Below are 19,818 nucleotides of genomic sequence, written 5' to 3'. Positions count from 1 at the left end.
CTGCTACAGATCACCCACCCAAACTCAGGAACCCCACTTGGCTTTCCTGAGAACACTGGAGAATATGAAGGTCTCTCCAAACACCATTATATTGGGTGACTTCAACTACCCAAACATTGACTGGGAATACTACTCAAGCCCCAACACCCTCGCCCAATGGTTCCTAGAATTTGTAAACTCAAATGTTATGGAACAACTGGTCACCACCCCCACAAGAGGGGAAAACATATTGGACCTGGTCATCACCAACATGGGGACTCTGTGTTCCACACCAGGGGTATACCCCTCATTGGTAAGGTCAGACCATAAATTAATCTCACTGGACATCCATATCCCATCCCCACCCCCAGCCAAGGTCACCTTGGTGAGGAACTTCTCAAAAGCAAACTTCACATTTCTCAAAACAGAGGTGGTATCCTTCAAAGCCCCCGGGCCAGTGGAAAATACGGCTCAAACCGCAGAATCCTTTACAAACGCATTCTATGGACACCTACAGGAATGCATGGATCATGCTATCCCAAATAAAACCAAGACTGACTCCTCCAAAGGCAGGAGACCTGTCTGGTGGACCCCGGCCATAAATAAGCTATACAACAAAAGGAGGAAGCTACTACATGATAGAGCAAAATCCCAAAAAGGGAAGGCATCTCTGATCAGTACTAGAGAGAAGCTACAATCCCTCATAAAATCATCTAAGGCCAGCTTCGAAAGAAAAATTGCACAAGACACTAAAGACAATCACAAGGCCTTCTTTAGTTATGTCAGGAACCTGGGTGGCAACTCCCAGATATGGTCTGAGTTAGTGCAAAATGGCAAAAAATACACTGAACCCACAGACATTGCCAACATCCTGGCAGACAGGTTCAGTGCAAATTTCTCCCCCACCCCCCCAAAAGAGCAAATGTCCATCCCAACAGAGTGTAGCCTCCCTGACATCACAGATGAGCAGGTGAGAGCTGCCCTCTCCAAAGCAAAAAACACAGCGTCAATGGGACCGGACGGTGTCCCGGGCTGCGTCTTACACGAGCTTCAAGAAGAACTTAACCCTCACATAAAGTCACTGTTCAGACTCAGCCTTACTACAGGATATGTACCCAAGGAATGGCGTACAGCAACAGTGGTCCCGCTCCACAAAGGTGGTGCCACAATGGACCCTGGAAACTATCGCCCTATAAGCCTGACTAGCCCGGTCTGCAAATTTATGGAGGGTATCATCATGGAACTCATAAACAAAGACATTGGGAACCTCCAGACACTGGATCCTACCCAATTCGGCTTTGTTAAGGGCAGATCTTGCCTCTTGAACCTAGTCAACTTCTTTGAAACAGGTACAAGGGCCATAGACGAAGGAAAGGTAGTCCACACAGCCTACCTGGACCTCGCAAAAGCCTTTGACACAATACCCCACTTGGGCATAATAAATAAGCTCACCAGCTTAAATACCAACCCATATGTCACAAGAAGGGTTGCAAACTGGCTCAGGGATAGCACCCACATGGTCAGAATTGCAGGTGCCATGCCAGACTCTAAACCAGTTACAAGTGGCGTCCCACAAGGCTCAGTCCTGGGACCTCTCTTGGTCGCAATATATTTCTCTGAGGTACAGGCTAACACGGGAGGACTATGGCTGACCAAGTTCACAGATGACTGCAAACTGGGTGCCATAATCGACTCTCCGGCTGACACAAGCATCCTCCAAAAGGGTCTCACAGAGACGGATAACTAGTGCCAGAGCCATGGCCTAAAGCTAAATGCCAAAAAATGCATAGTCATCCCCTTTGGGAAAAACAAAGTGCCCACAAATTACCACATAGGTGGTAATCCATTAAGTACGGAAGAAGTAATTAGGGATTTGTGGACCCAAGTAGATAGTAATCTCTCCTTTGACAATCACGTTACCAAAGTGGTTAGAAAGACCTTTTATATAGCCTACCTTATCACGAAATGTTTCACTTCTAGATCAAGAGAGGTCATTGTGCCCCTCTACTCATCACTCATCCGGCCCATAATTGAATACAATGCCCCATTTGGGATGTACCTTACCCGACACCTGCAGCAACTGGAAAGACCCCAAAAGTACCTCACCAAGAGGATCAAGGGACTCAAACAGATGCCCTACGCAGTTCGGCTAAAGAAACTCCAGCTCTACTCAGTTGCTTACCGCCTACTCAGAGGCGATCTGTGCCTGATGTATAAAGCCATGTCCAACCAGGAATTAATGGACATGCTCCACCTCAGGAAATCTGAATCCCTTAGAGCTACACGCTCCAGGGACTTAAACCTCAGCACAGAAATAAATAGGACATGCTGGAGGGACAGAATCATATCTCAGAGGCTACCCTCACTCTGGAACCAAATCCCAGTCCAAGTTAGGCAGAGCCCCTCACTGACCCTCTTCAAGGGAAATCATGATGAGTGGATGGGAGATTGTAAGTTTACCCCTGGGATCTCTTCTGGGTCCCTGCTAGACAGAGGCACAATAAATTAACCATAAAAGGGCTATCTTCTGTGACCTACTATTCAAAGGCACAGTCTACTAATCTAAAAGGGTGGCGAAAGCCAAACACACTCTGGCTAGGCTTATAAATGCCCTAGGGCAGATAGCCTAGTATCAACCTATGAACCTATGAACCTATGAACCTATGATAATGTTTGGAGTGCACATTGTTTATTGATGATACTGATTGCAGGTTTTTTATCTTCTTTGCTTTCCCACTTTCTATGAACAACCTAAGTATCTGTAGTACATATTTGATTATGACAGGGTTCCAATATATTATATATGTGTCTGTTGTCATATAACTGTGTGCTCAAGGCAGGACTGGTGAATAGTGAGAGGTTCCTGGGTTAGCACATGCAACTGCCAGATATGTGTGGCCCACTGCTGTACTCAGACATGGCCTAAGTGTGTGAGCATGCCCAGTTTGGCCTTTCAGTACTTTGTTGCCTGACATTTGTCTCATTTATTCGTGTGTGAGCATGCCCAGTGTGACCTTTCAGTATGTTGCTGTCTGAAGTCCACTACATTTGTTGACATGTGTGAACACGCCCAATATTAACATTTATACTATATGTGTGTTGAAAATCATGTTGTATTTTTACTGCAGGGCTCACCTTTGTGTCATAACTCGACAGGGATTATGCTGTGTCTGCAGGGTTTCCATGAGACACTTTGCATAGACTTATCAACATTTCTTCATACAGGCTGACCAGTGAAATACTGTCATGGTTTAGTGGTTCAGTACTGTGACTATAGTGCACAGTATCCTGGGTTCGAGGACTGTCATTGCTTTATATTTTCATACTGGGCAGACCAGACTTCTTAAAGAACAGTAAAGCAAATATGAGCATGTTTACCTGCTTTTGCTCAACTATGCCCAACTTTGACCAAACTTGCCGAACATTGCTCAACGTTAACCGACATTGCTGAACGTTGCCCAATATTGCTCAACATTGCCCAAAGTTGTGCTAGTTAGTGTGTGCAATATTGTTTACATATACTAATAGTGATAAAAGCTGTTTAGCACTGCTTTATATTGCTTAAAACATGGCAATCATGCCTCAGGTGGTGTTGCAGGGTTGCCTATGTCGGATGCACATAGTACACTCCCTATACATGTTTGAAAACAGGTAGTGTCAAGTTAGGCATCTCTTTTACTATATGTGCGAGTCAGAGAGAGGTATCATTTCCATGGTTCCTAGTGAGCCAGTGTATGTGCTATGTGTTGCCTCTTTGCCAAGGCCAAAGCATACTGGGCATGCCTCCTTCTGCCTACTGGGGCAGGCTCAGGTTGTTCTTCCTCCGAGTCACGCTCTGCCTGTGATGGTCTTGGCAATGGTGGGGGGCTGATTGGCCTGGCCCTATGCTGCTCCAGCTGCAGCTGTTTTTGCAGGATAATATTATGTAGCATAGCACATACCATGACAATTTGGGTACATGTAGTTGGTGAGTACTGCAAGGCACCACCAGATGTGTCCAGGCACCGGAACCGTGACTTGAGCAGCCTAAACACATGCTCGATTACATTTCGTGTTTGTGCGTGTGCCTCATTATGGTGTTCCTGTTCAGGTGTGTGTGTATTTTTGATGGGTGTCATCAGTCACGGCTCCAGTGCATATCCAGCATACCCCACTAGGTGACCATGAGGGATGTCCCCATTGGCAAATGTCTGGTACAGCTGTGTCAGATGCCAAATATGGGAATCATGGTAGCTTCCAGGGCAGCCAGCACACACATTCAGTATTATGCCCTGGGCATCACACACGACCTGGCAGTTGATGGAGGGGAAGCCCTTGCGGTTAAAGTAGGCTCTACCCCACTCACCAGCTGGTGCTTTGATGCGTATGTGCGTGCAGTCTATTGCACCCACTACCTCAGGGTATTCCGCTATTTGCTGGAAAAACCGCATATTGCTGGCCAATACCTCACGGGAATTGGGGAAATATACATGATCACCGACATGTGCTGACATGGCATTCAGGAACTGGTGCAGTAGCCTGAATGCTGATGCCTGTGAAATCCCCATCATATCACCAGTTGGTCTCTGGAAGGTACCTGTTACTAGTATTCTTAGGCCAACACATACCTTGGTTTCCACTGGGATGGGTTCCCCTCTGTTGGTTCTGTGTGTGAGGCCTGGCCTGCACAGATCAACAATTTGCTGCATGAGGTCTCTGTCCACTCTATAGCGCTCCACTATCTCCAGCTCATGTAGCCCCTGGCAGGTTACCCTGGGCCTGTACACTCTTCTCCGTCTCCTCACTGTGGGTTGCTCAGCAGCATTCACATTGTCACCACCCTCAGCATGTTGCATATGCCACCTTATAACAGCAATGGCAGCCCCTAACATTTCTTTGTCTCAGGAAAGCTTTTTAAGTTTCCACTTCTCTTAGTTTATTGCAGTGTTGCAGTGTCTCTGAGGAAAACATGGTGGAAAGTTGTTTGCAGAGTTTTAAGTGCTGGGCTGGGCTAGTGTACTGCCTGTGTAAGTGCCTGATTCTGATTGTTTTCACCTGCTAGCTCTGCTAGTTCTCCTTGGTTAACTTCCTACTATTTGTTGTGCTTCCTTTTCCCTTTCTGTTTCCACAGGGGGCAGTGCCACGCAAATGAGCGCAAACATGCTCACACGTGCGCACACATGCTTACACGGCCTTACACTTGCTGACTCCTCTTAAACGCACGCACACAGATGCAAACACGCTTGCACACATTTGAACAACCTTACACATACTTACTCTGGCTTAAACGCGTGCACACAGTATTACTCAGATATACAGGCGTGCACCCACGCACAAACACATTGCAGGCACTTCAACAAGAAACTTTAGTGTTATCCACGGCATACACCTTCAATTTCTTGGCTTTAGCTAGGATATCTGTTGCCACACCTCTTCCAGTGATGAGTAACTGACAGCAAACACATGCCACTCTGCTCCAATGAGCTTTCATTCTTTCATATATACCCCCCCCCCCGTGTTGTCACCTATCTTCTACTCTGATACTCCCCTTATCCTACTCTTACACTCCACAGACTTTTGTCATTTGCCATGTAAAATTGGGATTCACTATCCTTACCCTCATTTGCATAGGATTGCCTACTAATGCTTGGTTACATCTCTTAGACTGAGCTTCCCCCCTTAGCAACCTTTACTCAGTAGCCATGTTGTCTTCAGCCTGCCATTCACTTGCATGGAAAATTAATATTTTCAATAAAACCACTATTTGTGGCTTTTAATTTTTGGTTTTATGGTTTTTAAAGCACAGCACGTTTGTGCGGCGCTGCGCTATGCTTAAACTTCGGAGATGGAGGTAAAAAAAAAATTTTGTTTTATTTTGCAACAGGGAACATTGCCAATGGCCGCATATTTGGCCATTAGCATGCCTCCTCAACTGGATGCATCCTTTTTTTGGAGCTGTCACGGCTCCATTTTGCTATTTGCAGAACGGTACTCAGTTGTCAACGGAGTACATTTCTACAAATAACACTACTCTTACTCGGACATGTTAGGGTTTCCTGGATTGCAAATTTCCCTCATCTGCATAGCTTTTGGTAGCAAATGAGGTAATTTGCATAACCTAGCCCTGTCCATGTAAGAGTCATTTTAGGAGCTCTCTTGCACACCCCTGCCAGCTGTTCCTGGATCGCTCGGCGGACATGTAGTCTTACTCTACACTTAGACTCCGTGCAAGCCTTCGTGAATTCGGCCCTCTGTTACTGTTTGTAGGACAAAAGAGCAAACCTTTGTTAAAATAAAGTAATTGGTTATTTATCTTTTCAGGTGTTGTATTTTATTTTTGTTTTACACAAACACACACACACACACACACAAACACACACACACACACACACACACACACACACACACACACACACACACACACACACACACACACACACAGTATACAGAGAGAGATATGTAAAGATATATATATATATATATATATATATATATATATATATATATATATATATATATAAACATCTATATACTTTATATAGAGGGAGAGATCGCTGGACAGATAGCTAGATATAATTATAGATATATAAATGGATGTAATGCTATAGATAGAGGTAAAGCTATAGAAAGATAGTTAGATATGCATATGCATAAACATACACACACACACACACACACACACACACACACACACACACACACACACACACACACACACACACACACACACACACACATGTTTGCATGACTTCCATGGACAGCATAGGAGCATGGCTACTGGAATGGGCTAAACTAACAATAAATTTGCATGTCTGTATAGAGATAGACAGATATATAGATGCAGGTAAAGATCTTACCAGCGCCTGAAGGAGAAACATTTCTGCTGGGCCCTCCCAGATTACATAATTTTGACACTTAGGTTTTCCAAGTATACACATTACATCATTTTGACACTTAGCCTGGGGTTCCCTTTTTGGCTAGGCTTGTATAGGCCCTAGGGCCAATGGCCTAGTACCTACCTATGAACCTATGAATCTATGAAAAATTGAACAACTGAACCTGGTGGACTTCTTTAAAAATGTCACTAAAACTATGGGTGAGGAAAACAGAGCACACAGCTTACCTAGACTCAGTCAGGAAATTCAACACAATATATCACTTGGGCATTGTAGATATACTTACAAAATTAGGCATAAACCGATATGTCACCAGACTGATAGCCAGCTGGCTCACAGATATGATGCAAGAAATTAGGATGAGGAATATTTCACTAGCAGATTCCCAGAAGAATAGGTGCTGGGGACTCTCCTTTTTGGCATATACTTCTCAGACGTCAAGGCTAACATCATGGGCCTTTGGCTCACAATTTTTGCAGATGACTGCCAACTAGGTAGTGTCTTTGAATCCCATAGTGTCCTTGACAAAGATGCGAAGATTTACCTTGAGAGCTTTACTCTCAAGATGGATCTCTTAGTATCCATGTCTTGAACATGTAATAACGTGATTACAACTGGAGACTCACTCATAATTATCTGTGTAAGCTCTACTTAAGCCTTATAAAACTTGCAGGAGGTAAGCTAAAAATATGTGACTGAGTCTCTAGTGTGTATTTTTTTCAGTATCATGCAAAGATATCAGAATTTGTGGCTTTTTTCTGTGCAATGAAGTTTTTAACTGTCTTCTTCTGGGAAATACAGTAATTGTACATAAGATGTGAAATGTATAACAGATATGAAATGCAAACTGTACCAGTTGTTAGCTGTGATTACAGAATCTGTGACTACTGCTAGGCCAGTAAGTTTTAGTGGCTAGTTAAAGTTCACATTCAGCTTTGAGCTTTTCAATAGTTTCCTTGAGTTGTTTACTATTTTGCATAAGTGTGTATTATATGTAAGTGATGTGAGACTTTTTACAAGAATTAAGTTCTTTCTCTTGTTATATGATTTATCTATACAGTTGTTCCACCATAAGGGTTTGGTTTTAAATTTCTCATTATAGTTGGAGTAGTTAGGGACTACCTTAACAATGCAAGCATTTAAGTGGGAGTAGAAGTCAGAGGCCTGGTTAGCAGCTTTTATAATGGAATCCTTTGAAGGAGGAGTAACAGTAGAATTTATTTAGATCATCAAGTAACTCCCAAAGGCTTGTTTTTGTTAAATCACTTAACACAGAAGTATTTGCAGTGGACATTCCATCGGTTTTAAAGGAAAGGGTCACTGGTTTGTGGTCTGATTTAAAAAGAGAAAAATACAAGAAGTGGCCTTATTTGTAAAGACATGATCAGTGGTATTGCTGTCCCTTGTAGGATGGTAAACTATTCAAACAAGAGTGCATTTATTATGTCAGGAACAATTTGGGCATTTTGACCACGTACAGTGTAGGTCAGACACTTTTAGTTAGTTAGTTTGTTAGTTAGTTATTGTCATTGGGCTGACAGATATAGAAGTCTTTTTTTACATTAGCTCTGTATTGCTAACTCATTAACCAACAAAAACTGTTCATCACAACAATACATAAGAAATAACAACAAACAAGAATGACAAAAATAAAAACTATATTCAAAGGAAGCTGGTTATCTTCACAACCTAAATATAACATGAAGAGTTAACTGTATTCTGGCTACTTAATTCCAACAATATCCATGTCTTGCTTCCAGATCACCTAGGACTAAGCCCTGTTAGGCTCAATTTCTTCCAACCTGGACCCATCCTCTCTGAAATGACCTCCCAAAAAAAGTGAGACCTATGCCCCCGAACACTTCAATAGCCTTATCCTGGTTTGTATCCTTTCACCCTGCTACATAAATAATGCCACACTCCTCCCACTAGTTGTGATCCAATTATAGCAATCCAAGGTAACAGTTCCACCCATTTTTATCAACTATCCCCACTTGGATCAGCCAAAGTCCAAGCTTATTCCCAAATCTCTGCTTTCATGCTTGTGCTGGGAGGAGCAAAATGTCTACAAAATTGGAGATTTCACTGAGCAGCCATCCTTGCAGGACAGCTGACAACTTTGCTAATAATTCCTTCAGTGGGTTACATTCCAAGAACAAATACATAAGTCGAGGCCCTCAAACACCACATCCCAAACAAGTAATCCTGAATGAGACTATGCTACACACTAAGCCCAGAAGTCCAGTAAACTTAAGTACAACCTCACAAGGGGATAGCAGAGTGCCATACTTCCACTGATCTTATACACTGGCTTTAACATTTTTGAGTGTTATACATGGAGTATTGCATCTTTAAATATTTAGGGAGTTTACTGGTATATCAGTATACCAGATAAATGTGCAAGATGAATCCCCTGTAGGATATTAGCCTCTATGGATGCCCATCTGGGTAGCTCATTCTTTCAAACTACAGTGAACTGGTGTATTGCAAAGGCCTGTGTAATACCACCTCCACTCAGGAATCCAATTCCTAGTTCTTTTAGTGGGGGTGTGTACAACATATGCTGGTACTTGCATCCTCTTATTGTCCCATATAGAAGATGAAACTCACCTGGTAATCTTAACCAATCACTTAGTCCCTCTTGTTACCAATACATATGTCTGAAAACACAGAAAAGCAAATGTTAACATAAACAAAAATAACTGTATGCAACACAGTTCAGCAGAGTAAAATGGTCTCCTTTACTGCAAAAGAACACACTTATGTGGTAGACTAAGCAATCGAGGTCTTGTATCCTTGAACAGAAGAAACTGCATTATTTTATATTATTATTGCTACTAGGCAGAATATTTTGCATCTATTATGCTAAAGCCACTAACCAGTTAAAACTGAACACCTTTGTATTACTTTCCTTGCTAACAATCACCAGACCTCTTATCCTTGCCTTTCCATTTAAGGCACAAGTTCTAGTCTTCTAAGTATGCTGGCAATATCCATGATGGCAGGAAATAGATCATCAAAGACAGATTTAAACTATCAGAATCCATCTTGGAGCAAGATGGAATACAGAAAGAGAAAATATTATATAAACCCAGAACATTTTCCCATTTTATATTTCTCCCTTCACAATCTTGATGCTATGAAGTATCAATCAAGTCATATATTATCCAAAGACTGGACAATGGTAACAAGTCTTCAAATGGTTAGACACTTTTTCACATGCAATCAGGCATTCATCACATGCTGTTTCTTTCTGACCTTGACATGCACAATACTTATACAGTTGTTTAGCAGATGTGGTTTTATGAGCCATAAAAATCATGTCTGTACTTATATGGAGTAAAAAGACAGATTTTTTTTGCTTCACACTCTCTCCCAAACAACTTGTGATACATACAACTGAAATCTCTCAATATACTTTTTTCACTATCCTCTTTTTTATCATGATTTTCTGTTCTAGTGATCAGTGGCAATTTTTCATGCTCTTTTTAATATGCACATCTTTTAATGTTGATGCTCTTTCTAGATTTGAGAAATTTCAAAACTAGCATTTTGCATATAAATAAAATAATGCCTACTATAATTATAAGAATAACAATCAACATAAAACATTTCAGGATACATTCCCCTCTAGAAATCAAATTAGTTAGCCATGCCAATTGAGAGCTGTCAGCTTGTTTTGCATATGACAGCTCAGCAACTTTTTGTATAATTTCCAGGTGCTTCAAATGGCATTTTGAGGTATCATGAATAAATGAGCAGCACTCTGCTTTGATGATTGTGCATGTACCACCCTCATGCTGCAGATGGCATTCATATCAATGGTAATTTGATGCATTTATTCAAAAGTAGCATTGCTTAATATTTCTGATAGTTTAGACAGTTTTATTAACTCCCAGATTGACTTCACTGCCACATAAGTAGCAGGATTCCTGCTCCAGAAATAACAATATCTCCCAGGTCCACGTGTGCTAAACCCTTAAATGCAGTATTTTCTACTGTATGATGGTAAACCCAAGAAGTGTCTATTTTTCTGACTGGATTTTTAATGTCCTTAGCCTCCCTGTTTTGGCAAGCATTGTCAAAACTTCCCACTAGGTAAAGTCACTATATATTAAACAGCTGAAATTACACAGCGTATATAATAACATTCTGACCAGGTATCTCTACAAATGTAATAAAATTCATGTAAGGTTGCCATACTTAACCTTCCAGCCCCATCATATATTTTTCAGATGAAATTGCAGTTACTCCATCTGACATAAAATGTCCCATTCTTAATGTAACATGTATGTACCTTTATAGTCATTGATGATTGAAGTGGAACCAGCCTTAAGGTGGTAGGATTATGCAAAGAGTTATGTTTAACTTTCCAATTTCTGTGTAGAAAGATTGCATGAAATTCTGTTCCAATTTCTGTCTCAGTTACTGGTATTGGAATTAAAGGAATACTGCCATCATGCACAGTTGGTACGTATATAATGCAGCAAAGAAAGTGTTAAGCTTAGGTTGCTAGTCTGGTGTTCTCTGCTCAGTTTTAACCAAATGTCTGTTTCTGATTTTTGTTAAATGTTTATCTCCGATAAAAAATTGTTCAGTACTTACAGTTCCAATGGTTCCAGACAAGTAGAGACTTTAGCCACAGAAGTGCTGGGGTTTATATATGCTGTAAAGATATTGTCCATTAGATTAAAGTAGTCTATTAGGATGGTAGGAATAAAGAATTAGGAGTCAAAGCAGGGCATTTGCCAGCTTTGTGAATAATGAGTGTGGAGATAAGCTAGAGAGGCACAGTGGTGCAGCAGATGATGTTGCCCCACAGTGAGTCTCTCTGGTTTGATTCTTGGCTGAGGTGCCTTCTGTGCAGAGTCTGCATGTCTTCCCTCTGTTTGCATGGGTTTCCCCTGGGTGTTCCAGTTTCTCCCCACATTCCAAAGACATGCAGTAGGTGGATTGAATACCACCAATTAATATGCAATAGGTGTGAGTGTATGACAGTGTGTGGTATGGAAGAATAGCCACAGTAGGGTGTGCCACTCCGTGGTATGATCCTTGTCTCTAGATGATTGTCACTGTTGAAGTGACACTCCATCCCCATGTTCAAAATGGGAAAAGGGGTTATCCCTGGCTGTATAACTGGCTGGATGGATGGAGATAAACTGTATGCAATCTAAATGGTAAGGTTGGTGTGGCAATATTTGTTGGTGACAAATTTTGCAACCTTATTATAACATGCCCCCAACTTATTTTTAACTGTAATTTGAAGGTAGGTTAGGATGGGTGCACCATATAAGAGACATGGGAGAAGGTAGGCAGTGACAAGAGTGGTTTTGGTGGTGTTGCTATGGAAGTTTTATGCCTGTAGAGCATTCCTATTTTATGGTGAGTCTTTTATATGCCATTTTGTAGGTCAGATTTAAGGTTGTCATCTATAATCATTTAAGGCCTTTTTTATGAGAAACTACTAAAAATGTTACTGTTCCATCAAATGACAATACATGAGAAATGAACAATGCTGTATTAAAGCTGTAGCAGTTTCAAAAATGTAAATTACTATTTAATAGACAAAAGTAAAGGAAGCTGTATTATGCTTGCCTTTTTGATAAATTGTAATATGTGAAAAAAATGTGTAAAATGTTATATAATTTAATTTGCTACTGTAGAAATGTATTTTAATATAAAAAGGAACCTATTCCTTTCTTCACCAATGTGTGCAGATTTGCAAAGTTAATGCTTTGTGGAGATTCTGAACTATGTGAAATGTCCCTCTTTATGTTGACTCTGGTTTGTTAAATATTACCCTTCCCCGATGTAAATGTGAAAACAAGAAAACCATCTGACAAAATATGAATAAAAGTAAAAGCCACAGGAAATCCTGTTTGGAACTCATATAAACAAAGCCATTCTTTTAAATGAGAGAGTTACTGCAGTTACTGGATCTACCTCTAGAGCATACACGAGCTCAAGTTTTGATCAACTTTTGAAAGCTGTTTATCCTTTGCCACTGTTCTTTGCTGGTTAGCACTGTCCAGCATTAGGCTAACATGAGAAAAAAATCTTAACAGTCTTTGGGTGCTCTCAACAACCTTTTGTTAAGCACTTCTAAGTGCTGTTAAGATCAGGTCTTGCTTTAAGGACTTCCTGAGCAAGTTTATCTTTTTCACTAAATTTCTGATTGTAATCAAAGTGCTACAAAAACTACAAACTGTTTGTCTCTGTAGATTCCTTTGTAGCATTTGTTTGATTCTACTTTGATTCTTTGCTTTCCCAAAGATGTTAAAGTGGGTAGCATACTCGTCAGCCTTATTCCAATCAGTAGTTAGGCTGACTACAGATTGTATCTCTGAAATGGAATATTCCTATAGTCCAAGAATACAAAATGACAGCTATTTTGGCTGCATCTGAAACTCTTTTTTCAATAGATTCTTCACTGTCTAAATGTTTCTACCTACTCATTCAACTGCAGATAAAATGGACTCAGAGTTATGCAAATCTTGCCCAAAGATTTCAAATTCTTGGCTTATATATTGTGTGATATTGTCTAATACTAATGCATTGATGTGCATTAATATAAACTTTAATGCACTCACTACACTGGCAAATGTAATACTTGTCAACATAATCACTTCAGAGCACTTTGAATAATATCTACACATATTAAGTACTTACCATCTTTGAACTGAAACAGATTTGTACCTCTGTGCTCCATGGATATTTCTGTATTGTATAAGCTAGCATTTCTTCTTTGGATGATTATTATTATGTTATGAACTGCATGAATTATTGTTTTTTTCCCTCTTTTTCTGTGTGATGACATCCTTAGTGAATACAACTTACCTCCTTCTCTCTGTCTCTTGCCTGCATACTACTGTGATGTGACTCACACATGTTGTGAAGCATGTATTTTCTTAGCTGGTTAAATACTATAATTTTGACAGCTTTGAATATTAAGCCTCAGGCACAAATTTTTTCCTCCACAAGTAAAAAGTTAAGACTTAGCTTCAGCTCTGACTAATCATTTTTACCTCTGACCAGCTTCTGATTGTGAAATCTTTCAGTAAATGCATTTATGTCAGTGTGGATCTCTGAAATTATTTTACTTTTTCAGAAAAGGGGTGGTTTGTAGAGCTGAGTGCAAGTTTGGAGATAAGAAAAAGAAAGATGAGAGACCAGAGGACCATTTGATTAGAGACTCCTCTAAGGATCTCCAGTATAAGGTGGATTCCGGGCAATGCCTTGCCAAGGCTGTTACTGATGCTACAGATATTCCCCAGACTGGACAGCAGTGCTAACTATACTACAGTGACCTGCAGAGGTATCATCCAGACCTTCTTCTCTGAAGGTTAGCGGAGATCTGGGTGAAGGCACCTGGCTTGTATTGTAGATATGTTGCAAAGATTTTTTTTTTGCTATCTTACAGGTGTGGACTGTACAGTATCTCCTTTTTTTTCCACAGCCCAGGAAGTAGCAGAAAATTGCCTATAGTACCAGAGAAGGTTGCCTTCCCTTTCCAAGTACAGGGATGAGTACTTTTGTCTTATAAAGAGAGGTACGGTTATCCCTCCTTTTTTAATTTCTCCAAGTCTTTTGGGTTTCTAATACCATAACAGGAATGGACCCCATTCCTAAGTCAAAGTATGACTAATGTTCATGAAATTAGCATTATTTCAGTCTTTGATGTCAGCCAAAAGTGCTCTTCACAGCTCCCAGAATGTGCCCAGTAATGACTCCTTCTGTAATTCATATGAAGTTACATGTATTGGTAACATATCTAAATACAATTGTAGATTATTTTTTATGAGACCTGTTGCTCCTCCTACTATTGGATTGTCTGGTTATCTTTCTTCCTTCTGTATGACTTTTCAGATATGTGGAGAAAATGTTGGCATCTTCTTCATAGGATCATAGGAAGTTACTAGGCTATTGACCCTGAGGCCCTTATAAGCCTAGCCAAGAGTTTAGCCCATGTTTAGAGAAGTCAGCACCCAGTCTTGTCATTGTTGATAGTTTGTCATCTGTTAAAGTCTGTTCAAATTACTGTCACACTACATGAACGTTCTGTACAGGGTGACTGTTAAATGAATACACAAAGCAGTGGAGAGTAAGCTGGGTGATGAGCAGGTGAGATTCAGATCAGTATGCAGCACACCTGACCTGATGTTTGCAGTAGAATAGATGAGAATAAGCTAAAGAGGAGGACTAGGCATTCTTAGAAAAAGCATGTGACAAGGTCCTGAGAAAGCTGAGTTGGGCAATTCTGCAATAGTTTGAAGTCCTTGAAACATTGGTGGAATTAGCACAGTTTATGTACAAGGACTCAATGACACAAGTACGGACAGTTTTCGGATTCACAGAGGGGTTCCCATTGAGAACTGGTGCTCATCAGGGTTCAGCTCTGAGCCCACTGCTCTCCATACTGGTGATGGACTACATTAGCAAACAGGTTGGAGAGGACAGATCAACTAAGCTGACGTATGCAGATGATGTGGCATTACAAGCAGACTCTGAACAAGAACTTCAGGAAATAATAAGGAAATGGAATGCAAAACTGAAGGCACATGGGAAGAAATGGAGAACAGTTAAGACAGTTGTCATAGCAGCAAATGGAGGAAATCAGAAAGAGCTGAAAACTGAGATAGAATGGAAAACAGTGAAAAAGATTAACAGCTGCAAATATCTGGAAGGGGTGGTTAAGGAGAGGGGACATCTGAATGAGGAAGACAATCAGTGGGGCTTCAGCCATCCAGCACAGAATTTCAGGCATAGTGTTTGACAAAAAAATGCCAAAGAAGCTGAAAAGTATGATGTACAAAACAGTGGTGTGACCAGTACTACTGTATGGTGCAGAAACCTGGAAAGTAAAGGCAGAACAGTTGAGGAAGTTAGAGATGATGGAGATGAAGTACCTAAGATGGATGGAATGATGCACACTGTGGGACAGTCAAAGAAATAAGGTCATCAGAGCAGAAGGCCAAGTAGCTTTAATTGCAGGAAAAGTCAAAGAGAACAGATTACAGTGGTTCAGGCATGTGCAGAAAAACAGAAGACAATCTTTCTCAGAAAATCTGGGACAGACAGGTAGAAGGCAAGAGGAAAAGAGGGCATCCAGCAAAGAGACAGATGAATTATGTAAGAGAAGACCTGTGGCAGTCATCCATGACTGTCAAAGAAGGTAGGAGAGTGACACTGAATCAAAAGAGAGATGGTGACAGTTCTCGTGATATCCTGACCCCATGTAGAAAATGGGGAAAAGGGAGTTGATGATGATGATGATAGCGATGAATAGGATAATGAGGATCAGTACTCAGTTGCTATTCACTGCTGAGTTTCCAGGGTATCTCATATAGTGAATGGAGCAAGGCATGGCAGGATATTCTCATGTAGTGACATTAGTGTAGTCTGTCCCAATTAGAGCTCACAAATAAACAGGAAAATCACAGGTATTGCATTTAGTATACAGCTGTTCATAAAACATGCTCAGTATCCATGGGTAGCAGAGTTCACCTTATATCTCTTTCTGTGTAGTAGCCCCCATTGAATCTCAGTTATGGTTTCTCATAATAATAATAATAATAATAATAATAATAATAATAATAATAATAATATTGTTGTTCTACTTGAACTACCATAATATGCTAATTATGTGATAATACTACTGCATTTCATTTTATGTCTGTATATCTCCAGCTACCTCTTTGTTACTATCATTTTTTAATACATTTTTTATTTGTTTTGTTGTTTTTCTCCATTTATTTTACATTTCTATACAGCAGCTGCTACAGTAGTGTCTATGGCTTTGCCACAGACCACCATCTTCTACAGTCAACTACCACCAGGGACACCTGCAGCTGAGTCTGTTAGGGCTGCCTCTACACTACCATCCTCAGGGTAGGCTAATTAGTCCCCTATTCCTGCCCCTGGTGGGAGGACTGTTGATCACAGTGATGATTTTGCCAAAGGTGAGCAACATGTCACCTTCAGGCAGCTTGCAGAGGTGGACCAGGACACTGAAGCCCATATTAGGCCACCTAAAAAGACTCCTCTTATGACTTGCAGAGTCATCTCCCTGTCCACCACTGGCATCTCTATCAGATCCAGGGCTCAGAGGTAAAGAAGCACTATGTAATGTGTAGACTCCCTTTACATCTGACGTGGGCAAGGTAGTACTGGGGGTCATATCTATACCCCATCCTGGTTTTTCTCTCCCTTATTTGTTGTCGAATCCTCTCCATCACCATTGTCTTCCCTTTGTTTTTGTGATGTCTCCTAATCCAATGTGTTTCCCCTCCCACAGTTTGTCAGCACCTCCTGTCAGTCTTGTCTATGGTATACGTTTGTGCATTTGCTCTTGCTACCTACCCTCACTCTGTTACCATTCCTTTACCTTCCCTTACTGCCTTACCCACCTTTTCTTCTGGTATATAGAAAATGGGTACCTGTCCCACAAAAAAAAAATCATTACCCTTCCTTCCCCCCTTCAGATTCACATCTTAAATGTCTCCCTTATGTGCTTCCCCCTGCTTGCTTTCACCTTTTACATTAGATCCTAAACTTCCATTTTCACTATTTAATCTGGTCAAAAATAGATTTAATGTGCAGTGAGGTCTTTAAGGCTTAGAGTTTCCTTTATCTTTTTGCTGCTCATGTGTGGGCTTGAATGTGCTGAGCAACATTGGCACATGTACACATGCCATGTTCCCAACATTTCCTCATAGCAGTACACAGCAGCCACTGGGAGAAATGTTCCCTTACTGCAGGCCCTGCTGCAGCTGTCAGGGGGATGCTTAATTAGCCATTTCCATATGGATTTTTTCACTTTATTAATCGTTAATGAGCTTAGAACTGAGTCGCACCTAGAAGATAAACAATGCCTGGCTCTGTGAGATCACAATGAATGTGTTTCTGAATCCCAGGGACAGTTTATGTAAATGTTTGAAAGAGTACAATCTGGCACCTATTTAGCTATCAAATCAAATAATTTCAAATCACGTTTAACTCTTTCAATTGCTGCAGTTTTACTGCTATGTTGACTGCAGTCCAAAGTAAAAAAATAAATAAAAAAGTACAAAAAAAAAAAGAAACAGCAGTTAAGTGTCATTGTTGTCAAGCAAGGAATAAATTAAGTGCATTTGTGTGTGTATGTGAGTATACATGAGTTACTTCTCCTTGGCTAAAAAGTACAATGCAAATTGTCACAGCTACAGTCAGAACCTCTTCCCTAATTTCACTATTCAACTTGTAGAACTGCAGTTCAGCTATTTCAGAATGCTACTTATTGCCACAAATTAGTATTGTGTTCTAAAATGTATGTTTGTTTTGTTTGATAAAATGAGAAATAGAAAGTTATACTTTCAGTCAAGATTATTTTTACAAGGTATAAATATATAAACATGCATACACATAGCCACACACACACACACACACACACACACACGCACACACACACACACACACACACACACACACACACACACACACACACATACACACAACATAAGTTACACACAGACTCACAGACAAAGGCACATAGACACATAGGAGCACTGGCTTATGCACACACTCTGCCACACACAGGCACAACACACACACACTAACTCAGACAGAGATGCACACACACACACACAAACACACACATACACATGACAAATGGTCTGACAGACAAACAGACACAGTCTTGTAGATCAGTACACATATTCACTGAATGTTTTCTAGCCATTTCAAAAAGAACAATATGTAAAATAATCGATTATAACTAAATAAGGAAATTACTACTTTTTTCTAAAAAATCTAAGCAAACAAAACATATTTAAAAAAACTCAGAGGTCAATTGCTAAGTTCAGAAATGCCCTCCAGGATGGCAATTATAGGGAGCAATGGACCTTTTAGGGGTTAGAAGTCTAGCCCCTCCTGGTGGTATTATATTTTCCTATGCCAACCACCTTGTCAGGCATTATTGTTTACTTATTTTCTGTTCCTATTTTGTAATGAATTAATGATTTGAATATCATCATTTGACTGTTTCTCCCCCTCCTCAAATAGTGAGGAAACTTAAGCGCAAGAAAGTTAAGAAAAAAAAATGCAGCGTTTCAGTCTCACGTTGTTTGCACAGGCTGTTACCACATTTAAGCAAGTGATATTAATTTCACTTGAGTTGAGTCATTATTAAACTGTTTTGTTTCAAAAGATGCAAAGATGGGGAATAATTTATCTGGTACTGGTACATTAGTTCAAAATTACATACAACTGAGGATACATAAAGAAAGCAGTGATGGCTTAAAAGAATATTGTGCATGGAAGAGCTATATAGTCACTAAATGGTCTATGTTCTTTATATGTATATACTGTTAAAAACCTTATATATGAAATACTTGCTGACAGTAATTATCTGTATTGATGTTTGTTAACCAGGTAGGTGGGCTCATCATAGAACCATTGTTCAGCCACATCTAGTAGTAAGTGGAAGTTACAGTATAAACAACTAAACAACATTGCCCTCTGCATATAGAAATGCATGATTAAAGACAGAGGTGTAGAAAATAAAGTATAAGTAACTCACTTTAGTGAACTATCATTCTAATAATTATGTCTACAACTCTAACACAGATATGCAAGCATAATATTATGGACAAAACAATAAGCAGAAAGGTAACTTGAAAACTAACATTGCTGGAACCTGTTAACAATAAAAATATGCAATGCAGGCTAACAATTTAAAAGTTTAGTTATAAATCTGACAGTGTACGTATGTATAAGGGTTGGGAGTTTTCTACTATTTTTTCTTCATTTTAAGAATGTAGTTTTAATGCTCTTATACATTTGATTTATTCTCCATATCAAACTAAGTAGAATCTGAAACAGTGTATAAACGTCTGATGAGTAAAATGTGGCTTTAGTCTAAAGTTCAACAGTTTAAGCATTTAGTATAAAGGAAATTGCAGAACTAGCCTTTGTAAAATGATGCAAC

General features: G+C 40.1%; 1 protein-coding gene across 1 annotated transcript in view; it reads left to right on the top strand.

Moving 5' to 3' along the window:
• LOC122794650 (galectin-2-like) overlaps positions 1 to 19,818 on the top strand; it is a 368,840-nt gene that overhangs the window by 34,434 nt on the left and 314,588 nt on the right. The gene's annotated exons all lie outside the window — the stretch shown is intronic.

This window comes from Protopterus annectens, chromosome 1.part0 (genome assembly GCF_019279795.1).
Source record: "Protopterus annectens isolate FY-2018-M chromosome 1.part0, PAN1.0, whole genome shotgun sequence".
In the NCBI taxonomy this organism is placed as follows: Eukaryota; Metazoa; Chordata; order Ceratodontiformes; family Protopteridae; genus Protopterus; species Protopterus annectens.
This window is presented reverse-complemented; position numbering and strand designations above follow the sequence as displayed.